The sequence below is a fragment of the Phalacrocorax aristotelis genome, chromosome Z (genome assembly GCF_949628215.1).
Source record: "Phalacrocorax aristotelis chromosome Z, bGulAri2.1, whole genome shotgun sequence".
NCBI classification, from domain to species: domain Eukaryota; kingdom Metazoa; phylum Chordata; class Aves; order Suliformes; family Phalacrocoracidae; genus Phalacrocorax; species Phalacrocorax aristotelis.
The window spans coordinates 64,247,615-64,263,189 of NC_134311.1; the positions used below are offsets into that span (position 1 = coordinate 64,247,615).

The 15,575-nt window shown below is 36.1% G+C and overlaps 1 long non-coding RNA gene across 1 annotated transcript; it reads right to left on the bottom strand.

Moving 5' to 3' along the window:
• Positions 1 to 683: 683 nt before the first annotated feature.
• On the bottom strand, positions 684 to 14,803 carry LOC142050578 (uncharacterized). Its single transcript, XR_012658071.1, has 4 exons — positions 14,672 to 14,803; positions 9,399 to 9,448; positions 2,934 to 3,009; positions 684 to 1,705 (listed from the first exon to the last, which is right to left on the bottom strand). It is a non-coding gene; the product is annotated as an uncharacterized LOC142050578 (long non-coding RNA).
• Positions 14,804 to 15,575: the final 772 nt, after the last annotated feature.

A 15,575-nucleotide genomic window follows, 5' to 3' on the forward strand; every position in this document is an offset into this window, starting at 1 on the left:
TTTAATAGTGAAAGCATTTTTAAAATATTGCAATTATTAAAAGCAGAATGTGAAGAAAATAATATTTATTGGAAAAATTTTCATTCCTAGGCAGATTATCTCTGGTCATGAAACAGTGCTGGAAAGTGAAGTTCTTTGTTTCATGAAGAGCAGTGTGTTTCAAAGCAAAATTAGTGCCTTTTCTGTCCTACTATTGACCTCGACTTTGACCTGGTTGGACCACCCTTACTAGGATGGGAGGTAATAAAGTCCCCGGGCTGTCTCAGCTCTAGGTCTCAGTTAAGCAGAGACTATCAATCATGCAAAATTAAGTGTAGTGGTTTTGTGATGTGGACATTTACTAGAAACTGAACTGAGATCACCAACACTATTCAGTTGCATTTCCACAGAATACTTAAATGAATGTGAAGCTATTAAAGTAATATTTCTGAAATTTTTAACAATCGTTGGATGATACATCAATCTAAGAAATTAGTGAAAGTGTATGTTATAGAAATTTTACTGTTTAAAAGATAAAAAAATGCCTTGCTTTAAAACAAGCTTCACTATCCGGTATGAAATAATAAAATACAATTACAAGAGAAACTCAGTCACTTACTATTTATATTATTTACATTTAAATTAGCATGATTATTGTAGAAAAAGAAAATCCAAAACATATGCAAAGTGAGACTTCTAAAATTCAATTTTTGAAACTTTTAATGCTTAGATTCCAAGTACAATACAGCAAAATACAGCAGACTATTCTCACATCATCCAACATTATTCCACTCAGTCTTGATTTTTTGCCCATCAAAATCTCTGAGGATGACAAGCTCTGTAGAAGTCAAGAAGTGGAAGAATGCTTTTTTATTATTATTAATGTAGTCCCCCAGTGATGCAGATCCTATTGCTTCCAGTACTATTTATAGTTTGAGGCTTTGTCCATCTCAAAGAGTTTATCTTTCCACATAGAAAATAAAACTTACAAAGTGAGGGGGTTTGGGGGAAGAAACAAGGAAAGTGAAATGTGGTCACTTTGCGGAGCTGGTGATGCAGTGCTCTCACTGTCAGGTGGCATTTCTTCCCCTAAGAGAGGCAGATATAGAATGTTTTACTGTAAGATGGCACTCGTTAACCCATGTCTAAAGCAAGTGTGCTGGTATGCCTGGACATGTCATGATCCTCCCACATTGGCAGGTCAGCAGAGGACTGGGAGAAGCTTTTGGCATTTTGAAGGGAAGCCCTAGTTACACAGAATATTTGATTTTACTGACAGAGTACCCCTCACAGGTCTGCTCTGTTGGCCAGAGTGGGAGCAAAAGGAAGAACATTCATTAGTCAGGGAAACAGTTCCTGGAGCTTATCTTCTCAGTCAGAAAGTCTATAAACAGATTTAAATAGATGCTCAGTTTCTGAAAGAAACTTTCGCGTTCCCCAGAAAATAGCCTCACTATCCACTGTGAGGTCATGACCCACAGGTTGGGAATCAGCGATACCGAAGATATCCTGTGTCAGTCCCATGTGGCTCAACACTGCTGAAGGCTTCTGTGTTCTTATTCCAACACCTCCAGTGGAGAGATGGATGAGTCCCCTAATATTGACTGCCATGCCTCACTTCACTGCTGGGTTTCCTAAACTCTATTTGCAGGGAAGTTTTGAATAGCTGAAGTGCAGATGAGGCTGCATGTAAGGATTCCTTCTCAGAGGTACCACGCAGAGACATCTTTTTCACCATGAATGAAACAAAGTTTTATTAATGATGGAAGTCAGATCGTTCTCTCTCTGCCCTAAAAACAACTGACTTGATCCCATGCTGTCCTGTTTAACCCTAAAAATACTGTTTTTCCTCAAGTTTTGATTCTTGTTCAAGTTTAATCAAAAAAGAAAACAATCAAGCAACACTTCCCCAATACCTAACATTCCCCATTTAACATTTTCAGGTATTCAAGCCAAAAGAATAAAATTACAACATAGTTTCTTTCTTTTGAGAAAGAAGTGGGTGAGGGAGGCTGCTCTTGAATTTAACAAAGCAGTGTGTGATTTGGCAGCCAAAAGGCTGATGCCATCAGGAGCTTTTCAAACTTGTTTGCTGAGAAATCAAGATGATACCCCTTTGGCAGGCTGCCTTCCTGACAGTGAATGCACAACTTGATTTCAGGGCTTGGTCAGCTTTTTTGCACTAGTACCTTCGTTCTGTGTTTTCTAATGCTCTGTTGACACAAGAAAAATCATGTTATAGATTCCTAGTTTTGTTAAAACATATTCAAATCTGTTAACTCCATTGACTGTCAATATTCTTGTGTAATTATCCTGCTGTTTTTCCTTAACATTTGGCCATTTGATTAGCTGTGTTCAAGCTGATACTGAGTCAGTTAAAACAACAGTAGTAGTAACAACAATGAGCATTGAATTTTACTAACTTAGTTTCCTTTTAATATTTTCTGTGTGTAATTTCACACACTCTTAAAAAGCAAGCCAAACACCTAAACAGATGGATTGCACAGCCCTGTGCTTCATAAGCAAGGCAGGAAAACTCAGATCCACTGGGCCAATTATGGATGTCATTTGACTGGATAGGTCTGTCCGGATGTGACCATGTTGCAGGAATGGGGAGTATTCATTTCATTGATTGATGCTGATGGGAAGGGGGAAAGGAGATTAAAACCCCTCCAATACCCTCTCATCAAAACTGTATCCAATCCACACTATAGGCAGACTTAAATCTCTCAGATTAAGGAAATAACTAACAACCTTTAAGTGGCCCAATCACTGTAGGTGGATGAAGGAGCAAATTTTCTCAATGGGTTCCAGAGATCTTTCTTGACAGCAGCATAATGCAGAGCTAGAAATCTTGGATTTCTTTCCATCCTGTAAGTCTGAACCACTGATGCCGAGCCTTGTCTAGCCTATATAATTAATTTTTCTCTTTCCCTCTTGGTTAACCATCATACCTGCCTCCCCCCCACTCACAATCCAGACATTCTTATTCCACTTGTGCTGTGGGTCTGATCTTCATCCCAGTACTACCTAAATAAAATAGAAAGATAAAAAGGAATATATTATGTCCTGATACATGAATGTTAAATGCATTTACTAAAGACAGGAAGTCTTGGTAGCTCAGCCAGAAACTAAAGTTTTAAATCTGGGTATTTTGAGACTATACATCTAGATTAATGGTGTTTATCATGGGTAATTCTTAATTGTTCCCATATAATAACCTAACAAAAGTTGAAAGCACTGTCTGAGTTTGGCAGTGAGAAGGGAGAGGAATCAGCGCTTGAAAAGTACCCCCACACCTTTCAGCTCTGAATTGAAAAGTGACACATCATATAACCAATGTTGTCTTATAAATTCTTTCTACACTAGATATTAAATTAGAAGGAAATAAAATTGTTTTCATAAGGTTTATAATGTTTAATTTAGATTTGAATAGTTTATTCTAGAGCTAGCTGTATTCTTCCATTTTTCGTATTCTCATTTGCAAATACCAGTCCTTCCGCTGTCTCAAAGATGAACCTACTAACAGATGACAATAGATAGGAACGCATATTTCATTCATATGACTTCACTATAATCAACAGTAAAGACTCATCATGGCTCTCCCCCTTCCCCATTTATTTCAATACAGAAAAGTATTATAAATTCTAGATTATTCTGCCCGCATTCCCTCCCCACCCTGCTCTGGTGCAGTATCTACACACGCCTACAATAGAACTTAGAGGCAATGTAAACAGAGAGTAACTTTTCTTTACAATCTACATAAAGGCATTCAGCATTTCATGAGTCCAATATCATAAAATGCTTGATTTTCAGATAGGTCGATAGAGTGTTCACCAGAATCATGTAATTGATAGACATGGAAGTCATCAAGTGCAATCGGCAATCTTAGACTGACTCCAGGATATTAAAGTTAAAAAAAAAGAATCAGGCAATCTATTTTCAAGCATTTTCTGCTTTACCACCGTTCTGTATATGGGAGTGAAAGTGTCACCCATTGCACATACCTTATACATTCAGTGTGCTCATCAGGTCTTTCTTCTCAGGGAACAATGGGAAAAATACCACAATAGGAAACCCTCTAAAGTAAAACTACGCTCAATAACATCAAGCTGAGATACAGCACTTTCACTGCTTTTATTTTCCTTCATGCTTAGTAATGTAATAACACTAGGCATTACAGAACTCACATGTTACAGAGCGTGATTGAAAAGCTCTGGATATATGAAAATTAATCTTCTTTTATCATGACAGACTAGCATATTAAAAATGGTCCCACTTGTATAACTACTGAAAATTGCTTTTGGAATTCAGTCAAGTGAAAGAGGTTCAAAAAATTCTTTTCGAAAAATGCATGAGAACAGAAAACCTGAAATGTATGTAAAGTACCACAAGAAAGATATTTCAAATGTATTTTGAGTATCAGGAATAGATTCTGTGGCAAAGATGTGGCAAAGTAAATGTGGTACTGCAGTACATCTAAATGGGTGGTTACCAACTTATCTAGTAAAATAAATACATGTGGCAAATGACACATACCTATTTAATGACACTTTGAGTTCATGTGAAGTTTGACAGTGTAATAAAAGTCTTATCTCTTGCCTCCACTGTTATTGCACAGATTTAAACTGCTGTCTCAGAGGCAGTTTTACTATCTTTTTCAATCTCTCCCATAAAAGTGAGACTTGATTTGCTCAGCATGAGAACAGATCAATAAAAGCTGAGTTACACAGCAGATTAGATCACTAACTCGGAGATCAAAGATGTTAAATACAAGTTGTATAGGAACAATTAGATCAAAAGTTCAGTTCAAATATACTGTACTTGTTTGTAAGGCTCAAAAGAAATATCACACTTGTATGAAAAAATAATTGAAGGATTGTCAGTTCTATTTGTTTTATCTAGAAAAAAGAGAGAACATTGTTTCTGAAAAGCCAAAGACATGCATTATAATTGCAGAATAAGACTATTTTAGGGTTTGATTATTCTAGGTCAGTTTTGCTATTATACCGGAAATCTATCTGCAGCTAATCTCCTATATTCTAAAAAGACATTCAAATTAAAAGGTAACTGTGCTTAATGAAGCAAAAATATCAATGATTTCTGACACATTTTTGAGGTACTGACAATATCCTCAACAAGGATGTCTAGATTTCTATAGGCTTTAAATATACCTTTTTTTAAATGAGGACTCAGTTTTAAAAAATTGTTTGTAATTCAGCAAGGAGGTATTAGTTTTCTTATATGGGTAAGGTTCACAAGCAGTTAATTAATAGAGAAGTTAATGTTAGTAACTAGAAAACAAATTCATCCATAGTTTACACACAGAGAAATGAAATGGGTGGTATGTTACCCATAACACAATTTCATGTCAACAAATGTTCTCGATTTAACAGTTCTATTTATCTATATCAAGGAGGTATAAATTTTGTGAAATGACTCATATTGTAATGGTCCTTTTAGTTCAAAGATTTGCCACAGTATTATAGAAGTCAATTCTTTTCTTGATAAACTTATGTAATTTCAACTCATGCTAATGTAAGGTTCATTTAGGGAAAAACAGCTCTTCTTATTTACAGTACAGTGAAAAATGAAAAAAATCTTTTCTTCTTTGTTTGGATATTTTTGTTGATTTTTAAAAAACTAAGTGGCTGTGTCAGGTAATTCTCTAAAACTAAAGATTTAGAGTGTGTGATTCAAATACTGATTCTGAGTACTACTGTCAGAAAACACAGGAAAACGGTAATTAAAAATAAAAAAAAAAAAACAAACTGATCTATCAAGCTAAAATAAAATGGTCACTAGAAGCCAGGGTCCTGGGGCCAATCTGCAGTTTCTGTTGTCACAATCATACTGCAGAAGTTTGAAAAGCAGGACTAGAGCATCATGATTTTTGAGACTTTAAAATTCTTAGACATGGTGTAGACAAAAAAATACTTCAATAGAAAAAATTATAATAGTCACTTTAAGATAAGGAACTTATATATACATTCTTTTCTATAATTATTGTTAATCAGACAGCTAATTGACTTATACTAATATTTCTCAATCGCTCAACATAAAAATCAGAAAGATGGCATTTTCTTAGGAAGAATAAGTTTCATGATTGTATTAGTTAATATCTCACTAAATATAACACACACTATTCAGTTTATGAGTTAAATCATAGAGAAAACATTCCTTGGATTGTTTTGTTTGACTCCTGTGAGTATTTTTCCATACTTCTTAGTTTTTGCCCGCTGTTGTTCACTTTCAGAATTATACAAGCACTTAATGGACCCGCTTCTAGAAAGATTCTTCCAATGTAACAGAAAAATATTTTATCACACTCTTTCTGGTATAATGGCAGGTGATGAATGCCAGGGCACAACTGAAAATGAAGTAGTTTCTGAATAACCTACATTAGTCTGTTTTTTAGAAACTACATTTGTTTTATTTAATTCCTGTGTGTTCTCTGTTTGGCATGAAACAATCTCCCCACTAACCCACTTTTCCCCAAGATAATTGAAGATGGAGGTACTCCTTCAATTCTCTCACATAGTATATGTCCATTCTACTGCTGCCCTCATGGCAAGTCAAGGTCACTAAAAAAATAGTGAGTGCCTTGCATGGGAAGATTGCAACCTCTCTTTTACAAGTGCTAATCTCCCTATTGTTTTTAGGGAAACAGAGAAGCCACCAGAGGATGCTGGAAATCTTTTAGATGTTGATCAGCTTTCACTATTCTAGCATTTATAGGTAAAGTTTCCAGTGATAAAATAATTTGCTTTCTGGGTGCTACCTGTTGTCTCCCTGTTTTTGCCTGCATTCTTCTTCAACCAGAATATGAAACAGACAGAGATCAAGCTGATAAATTTGGTTAATTTCTTCCTGTTGGTAGATGAAGATTCAAAGCCCATTCTATAATTCTTAGACTTGTCAGTTGTTTTCAATACTGTAAATCACACCTTGCTGATGGATTCCATAAAAACACAGGACAGTGCTGTTTTTCGATATCTGAGTAAAACTTGGTAAGAATGAGGTTACTGTAGATTTTGGGGAACTGCCCTGTGTCATAGTGGAGGTAAGTATATATTGAAAGCGAATATCCACCATTAAACATCTGAGGGTGAATTAAAGAATATAGCAGTATCTGAGTCAGTTTTCTGCTGTCTGCATCTGTCCAGAGGTTTGTTGAATGTCCTACAGGAAATTCTTTCTACAGGTGGATCTTGCCATTACTGCTTATGATTTTTCACATCCAATGAACTTAAATACCCTGTATAAGGGGCTGCAACTTCAAATCTTGTAGAATAAGATGCTATAACACCTAGCAAACTATTGAAAGAGGTAGCTTGCTGAGAGTATACAAAAATCGATGCTTCCTAACCTACATGATTAGCCTATATTAGCCTAATAGGCTAGATGGAGTTTAGTGAAGGACATTTCTTTCCTCAACCAGTCAGGAAGGTAAAACTTTTGCCTACTTTTATCACCAGCAAGATTTTTCAGGACTGCTTAACGCCCAGGTTTTACAGCACTGTGCTCAGCTAAAACTACCACAGACCTCCTTTCTCCAGCCAAGAAATATGTAGCATCAGTACTCAATTTCATCAGATACCAGGTGGTATCCCAGTTGCACAAATAAACTTACTTCACAGAATTCACAACACAATTTTACCTCCTGGAAGGCTGGCTAGTCATCCCTGGTTTCAACAACTGTGGAACATTATGCTCATTATAAACTTTTTTGGGCTTGACTGACCAAGTTACTGAAGAAGAGTTAAAAAGGGTCTGTTTCCCACTGATGGAGGGATAGGTGACTGGCTTGCCATTTGAACACCTGTGACAGTGATTACAGTTCTTCTGAGGATTAACCAAATTGTACTTACTTAATGATCAATTAGGGTAATTACATTAAATCTAATTTTTTTATTGAAACATTTATATTGAAATAAGCAGAATATTGTAAAAAATAGTTAGGATGCAAGAATTGTCAACAGATCATAGTAAATAGAATATGAATGTACATAAGCACCCACAAAATACAAGAAGAATGCGATGACTGAGATCATCCTATTGTTCCTCCCTGCAGAAGAAATTTTGTACTGACATGTTTCCATGTTTTTTTACCTAGGTGGAGGATAATGGTATTTCACAGTTTCACTGACTAGATAAAACTGAGACATGGTCGTGGTAGGTACGGTGATAGAGAGGATATTCATTTAAGCAATGGCAAACTGAAAGGGGGTTATTGTCCCAAAGGAAACAGCTGGAGGCAGTGCTTTGGGTATCCCACCTTCTTCTGCCAGAATGCTGAATGCTCTTAATTGAATCCAGTGTGAAAGCAGATGAAGAGAAACAACTCTCATGATAGAAAAGGTGCTATGATGTCAGTTTTCTAGAAGTCTTGTGCAAAAGAAATGGAAATGCAAATTCTCAGCTACTTTGCTAACTAATTACATAACACATGTACATTTGAAGTGAATTGCTGAAAATGCATCTTGAATTGATAAAAGAAAGTGAAACTGATGCAGCTTATACAGAGAAATAAGAGTCAAAATAACTGTTTACAAAACATAAATTAAGTCACAAGTGTACATAAATAAGGTCATTGAATATTGAGTTAATTGCCATGAAAGAAAATTTCATACTGTGATATTTGCCAAATGTAGAGAATTTAGTTATGTAATTAGAACTGACAGAAAATGACTGAACTAATTAAACTAGAGCTCCGTAAGCAATTTACCTCATTAAATTTTTTACAGTTCTACATCTGCATCAAAGTTATTTTGTGTTCAGTTTAAATAATAATAAAGGAGGGAAAATCAAGGTTAATTGTCATTATAATAATGAGTATCTCAATTAAAATTATCTTATCTACAGAAAAGACTTCCCCTGTAAATAATTACAATATGTTCTCTATTTATTCTCTAGTTTGAAGAACAGAATGAAACCAAATTTGATAGATTACTTCAGTGTGAGTTCCACCATGTGTATTGATGGAAGTATACAATCCACATTTGTTATTAACCTCTTATCACCTCAATAATTGTTATTAGTGGAGAAGTCTGTTCTCATGCAATTATTTATAAAGACAGCTGTGTGATTCTGGATGGATATTCAACCAGATGGGAGAAAAATCTAGTATCCCTGCGTGAACACTGGATGAAAATGGTAAAATGTAAAGCTATAGATGGCCAGAACCGCTTCCCAAACCTGCTTAAACAGATGAGTTCACTGTCTTTGTCTTGCGACTTTCTACAACAATTGTCAAAATGTTTTGGGTCAGATGTAGAATGCACATTTTGATATCTTTATATTTTCTGTGAAAGACAACGCTTACTTTTCAGTATCTTCTGGTTGGCCATGGATTATAGACAGTAACACAGACATAAGACAGTTGCTCTGCTTTGCCTATCAGGGACAGGGGAACCTACCTCAGCAATTTGCCAAGCAAATTTCCATTGTTTCATACAGTTAACATCAACTGTGGAAAAAAAATTAATCATAATTCAGATATATAAAATAGACTCAGATTTCCATTCATGTCATGTCTGCTAGTAGCTGGTAATTTCATTTCTATGTGTTTTCCCCTCTACTGTTATATTTTACAAATGTACCTTCTCAAGCCCTTTTCTAAATACAGCTATGGGGATGGGGTAGGGAATCCTTCTAAATTTCCCTTTTTCACTCAGGAACTTCTCACCCTAAAAAGTACAGTAAAGTAAATTGTTCAACACACAAAAACTAATGAAAAGGTAATGTCCCATCAATTGTCTGTCTTTCTAGTTTGCTGCCAATTCCTCTCATACTTTGTTAAATTGCCTTGCTCTTTAAAGCCAAGACTGCATCTTCATATATATATATATACACACACAGAACACCATTAGGAAACTAGTGTAAAGGAAGCTAAACATTTGTGTGCAGCTACTTATCTGTAAATGCATTGGCTAAATGTCCAGTTTAATGGAGACCTTAATTTATAGATACTGTTCAAGCACATTCCTCTATAGATCAGAAGAAAAAGGATATTGGAAATGAAGACTTAAAGATTCCAGGTTTTCCTTCCATTCATCATTTTTCTTCTATTGAATGCTGGCTTTCTAGCATTTTCTTAAAGCAAGTTTCCCTTCTTTAAATACAAAGCATAAACACAAAATGTAGCAGTGACTTAATTCATGTTTAATATAAGGCATGTAAATAAGTGCAATGGTCACTCTTAATGGAAGAATATTTCTATGTGTGAAAACAAAACATGGCAGGCTTTTTTAAAAAAAGAATATTGATACCACCTGCAATCACCCATAAACCAGATAATCTGGTCTTGCTTCTTAAGGATGCTGCTATGTAGATTGAAGATGTCCCTGCTCATTGGAGAGGTGTTGGACTAGATGACCTTCAAAGGTGCCTTCCAACCTTAGCTATTCTATGATTCTATTATTCTATAGACCTAACTGGAATGAAATAAACGGGAAGGATTTAATGTGCTCAAGAATCTTTGACCTTTGTTCATTATTTGAAAAAGCTTTCTTCAAGGTAAGAAGCAACAGATTTATTCAGAGGAATTTCTCTATTTATTGAAAAATTGATAAATTTCAAAGACACCTTTTATTATTTTTAGTTTTGACACTAGTCATTTTTTATATTTTTAAAAAAATCTATTAAATATAAGAAATAACTGAATGTTCAACGTTCCGTTTTATGTTATGGCACTGTAATCTGCTTCTTTAGAAAAAAGAAATAGAAACAGCATAAATGTAGCTATTTTCCACAAGATATTCAGACCAGATCTTTCAGAAATGTTGAAAACCTTCTGAGTGTCAGTCCTGCTTTTAAGTGTATTGACTGCATCCCAAGCTCAGGGTTATTCATAGATTTGCTGAAAGTGTACTTTCTCTCCTCCTCCCGGTCATTGATAAAGGTATTAAAGTGGCTAGGTGATAGAATAAGTCCTGAGGCACTCCACTGTGGCTGGCCACCATGGAGAGTAGATACTGTTAACCCCTGCCCTGGAGCTTGATGAACCAGTCAGTTATTCACGCGTCAAGTAGTCTACCTGACTGAACGCAAGTTTTATTAAGAATCACGCTAAGACAAAGTGACTCCTGGAGCAACAGAATAGATATGTATATTAAACAGGCAGGTTAATATACTTGGACTGAGCTTGGACGGAACCGCATACAATTCCTAATTCCTGTCTCCATTAAGAGGCAGGTTCTTGCCTTCATTATTCTCACAATTCAGTAATTTTAAGCAATATCCTGCATTGTAAAGGAATATGTATATAAATGATATATAATATATACTGCAATAAATATATATATATTATAATCTCTTTCATTCACTTCCAAATCTTGGCTTTGACTTTTCCTTCTATCAGAAACCCCCTTCCCCACATGTCTTTCACGATGATCCCAACATCTGTACTGGAAGTCTTTTCCTTTTCCTAAATGCCCTAAGTGTACCCATGGAGTTGTGATTAATCTCTTTATTTTGGAGTAAATATCTACTTAACAGTTTTTTTCATATCTTGATGCAAATAATGGCAAAATTCCTACCACAAGTACTGTGATGAATTCCAGGTGACCTGTGCGTAGGTCTGGATCTGTGTTTGGACATGAAGGTAATGATAATAAAGACAAGTTAAATGTTCTGTTTGCTAAGTGAGCTTAAATTTTGACTTTAGAAAGACTGCTGCTAGGCCTAGCTTGGTGGCTTAGTTAGTATTTAGCTTCTGCTATGAGTCAGAAAACACAGGATGAATAGGCAATCTCTGTTCATTACGCATTTGTGCTGGTAAGAGAAAAGCTGTTAATTAGTGAAAACTCCACAGGAAGGTACTGTTTCACTAGGCTGTAGGACTGACTCTAGGACTGTCTGAAAGCAAATACAGTACCTGGTCAGTTATATACCTTCCATGGGATGAAACCCTGGGGAGAGCTTGTAATTGTCTTTCTCTCCTGCTGTTCCCCCACACCAAGTATTTTGGGAGCACTAGAAGGACAATCTCTCTCTAGGCAGGCTGGTGGCAAGAGAAAGTCTCTATTTTTTAATGAAATTCCTATTGCTTAATGAATACTTGGAAAGAAGAGTAGTTCCTAAAGGTGTGGCATTTAGATCAGCTGCCTCACAAGTGGCTAATATCATGTACTCCACTTGGGGAAAAAACCCGAAAGCATCAAGGTTTCTGCTTTCCAGTATCTGTTCCTGGAAGGGGAAACTACTCTTGGAGCCATGTTCCCAGGTTTTGCTGAACAGCTCTCAAAGGAAATTAGGGCTATGTTTAAAGGACAAACTGAGACTGTGTAGTCACTGACACACAAACATGCATACATGCATGCAGAATTACATAAATATAGTAGAGTAGAAGTATATTAATAATTGCAGGAAATAAAATCAAATGCTTGGTGGCAAAAATAAAGCAAGTTTTTTCTGATTTGTTTTCTGAAGCAGTGCTCTTTTTTGTTGAGGAAAAACCAGGACCTGCTCCCCCCACTCCCAGTCATAGCAGGGATCTCTCCAGCTTGCCATCACCCACAGTCCTGTGACCTCTCATTGACAAATCTGCAGAGCTTTTAATTCACTGTGAATGGGGGGAGATGCTATTGCTAGAACCCAAATTTCTCATGAAAGAAACTTTCCACACACCGAAGCAGATGGGTGTGAGCAGTCTGCTGTGCAAAACTAACCACAGCTACTTCAGACATTTTATGTAAAAAGCACTTTGCAAAAAAACTATAAAGTTTAAGTAATCTGATTTTGAACTGAAATCTGTATTAATGTATGGTGAAAATTATAATATATAAATACTCTTTTACAAACACAAACAGTAATCTTTTAATCTACTAATTTTCCCTATCACTAGAGAAGAGTGATTTTGATATGTGATCTTAAAGCAAATCAGTGTAATGTTAAATCAAAACAGACATAGCTAAGATTCCCTCTCCATGTCTTCCATTTTCTTGTCTTACTTTCTGAGAAGTATGTTCATCTTCTAGGTTATTCATGATACCAAAATGTAATTGAGAGAAATTATTATATACAACAAATTAAAACATATCAGCTGTGCTTATCTGCTTTACGGGCATCTATTCATGAGTGTGTGTACACAGAAAAAAACGTTGGCATGTTAAGACTTGGTACTACTTAACTAAAATCAAGCTGGCTTGAGGGAAACAGGTTCTAGTCCTCAGATGAACATAACCTGTGTAAATAGGAAGAAAGTGGCAGTTTCAAGGATTTTAAATATTGGTTCCATTTGACTGGAGTGGGGTTCTGCTTCTGGCAGGTTTGTCTGTAAGCTCTGTGTGGAAACAAGTAAATGCTTTTTGAACTTTGCAGTACTGGTAAATATTCATGTTAAAGCAGATGAAATTTTCTGAAGACATACTTCAGAAAATCAGTTCCAACAGTTTGCTTTATAGAGATTTAAATATAAATAAACGCACACTAAAAAAGTTGCCACTTCTATAAGCAAAATGATGCCCATACCTAATTATGTCTTGTGCTTTAAGAATACGCAGCTGGTTTTGATAATATTTTTCAGTATTATAGGGGTAGTAGTATATAACAAGAATAACTTTCTAGCAGCAGATTCAGTAGAACTGGTGGCATTTGCTTAATTAAACCTTCAGACCGTATATGGACTAGTGAGATAAAGAGTATCTGATGGCATCCAGGGAGCTGGAATGCAAACACCTGTGTTTCCAAACTCTTAAGAGAAGTTTGCAATCTGCTGTTGGCCTTGGCCAGGTGACACTCTCCCAAACAAGGTACAGGCTGGGTTACTCCAGGAACCACTCTAAATATCTAAATATGGGCTGTATGTGATCATCTTATTTTAGTGAATAGAAGGGCTAGCTAGCATAGACATGGGCTCTTCTGTGTCTAAAATATCCCTGTGTAAATGCAGACTATGTTCTGCTTCAGTTTACAAGTGAATTGCTCTTAAAGCAATAAAAAAATTAAAATTCTTTGAATAGAAAGCAAGTATCAAACTTTGCCAGTCTTCTCTCTGCTAAATCTCTTTGTCCATTGATTGCGTTGGCATTATGCGCTACAGACCTGTCACAGTGCGGTATTCCAGCAGACCAGCATGCTGGTGACATACTGTTGTCAAAGGATAAATTTTAAGCAAGTAAATATTCAGATTAAAAATACATAGAATGAAAACCTATTAAGAAAGCAAGGAGACATTGAGTTGTTCCCTCTGGCTAAAAAGATATAAAAAGCATCCAAGTTAGCAAGCTGTTGATTATGCCATGGGTGAATTACTTTCTCCCACTTTGAGACTATGGACTCCGTTGAACAGTACATTGGTTACTGTGACAAACGACCAAAATGGATGCCAGATTACACAGTCTAATAGTTTACACATTTCTGAATGCAGGGGAGAAACTTCATTCCAGACGGGTTCCCAGCTAGTTCTGGTTTTGCATTTTAAATGAAACAGATCAAAAGGCAAAAGAAACTTTGAAGTGCAATGGCATTCGTGTTGCGACATATTTGCTGTGATTATGAAGATAAGTTATGTCTCATTGCTCTGCAAGAGCTGTGTTGCTTGTCCAGTATGAAAAAGCTTGCATTGCTGACATCCAGCTTGCCTTCCTCTGATCTCCTGAGCTATGACTTGCTACAATCAGAATATATAAATATACATAAAAAATCAAAAATATAAAAATGTACATGCATACAAGTATTTTCTACTTACTCCAGCTTCACCTTTTGATCCATTTCGCTAACCAAAATTCTGGTTTCTGTGAGTTTTCCCTGTTAGGAGATAAAGTTGCAGTAGCTAGCTTTTTCTTTGATGAGATGCTTGTGAAGACACTCGCGGCACACTGGAGAAACAAAGCACAAAGCTAATTAATATCTGCTTCTGAAGGAACATTCTGTGCAAAAATCTCTTTTCTCTTTTAACAAGTGTTCTTTAGAGGCACGTCCTACCTGGGAATGTGCCTAATGTTTTTCACTGCCTTTGTCATTTTCTCCACAATATAGTTTGGACATGCAAGCCATTGCTGAACCATAGCCAATAGGAAATGGTGAACTTCCACAAGCTCTTGTTTTGGGCAACAGGATGTTCCTTTGTTTCCTAAAAGGGTGTAATTCATCGACCAGATGAAAAGCTGTGCTGATGCACCTCGCTCTTTCCAGAGGTGCTTTGTGCAATCTGTAGCAATATCACCTTGAGAGGGGACAGAAAAAAAAGTAAACAGGAAACAAATGAAACTTGATGTCCCGTGGTTTCTGTGGCTTTGGGTTAAGCTTCTATGTGGGTTTTCTGCTGTCTGTTAAGGGTGCCGTTTCTGCAGAAGGAGTGTGCCTCTAACAAACATTATAAAACTCTAATACCTCGATCTGTGTCTAATAAAATTTTAGGCAGCCAAGCAATATCTCAAGTAAACATGTCTTGATTTGTGAGGAAACCCTACTTGAAACAAATGAGATTAAAAATGCCCTGTCAAGTGATAAATATTCAAATAATCTCCTTTTAGCGTTGCCTTTAAGAATATTTGAACAGATATCTGCCAGCATATCTGATAGTGATAAAAATGCAGCACTATAAAAAAAAGTACATCGTCTTCAAGAAACGACAATTGCCTACAAGAGGA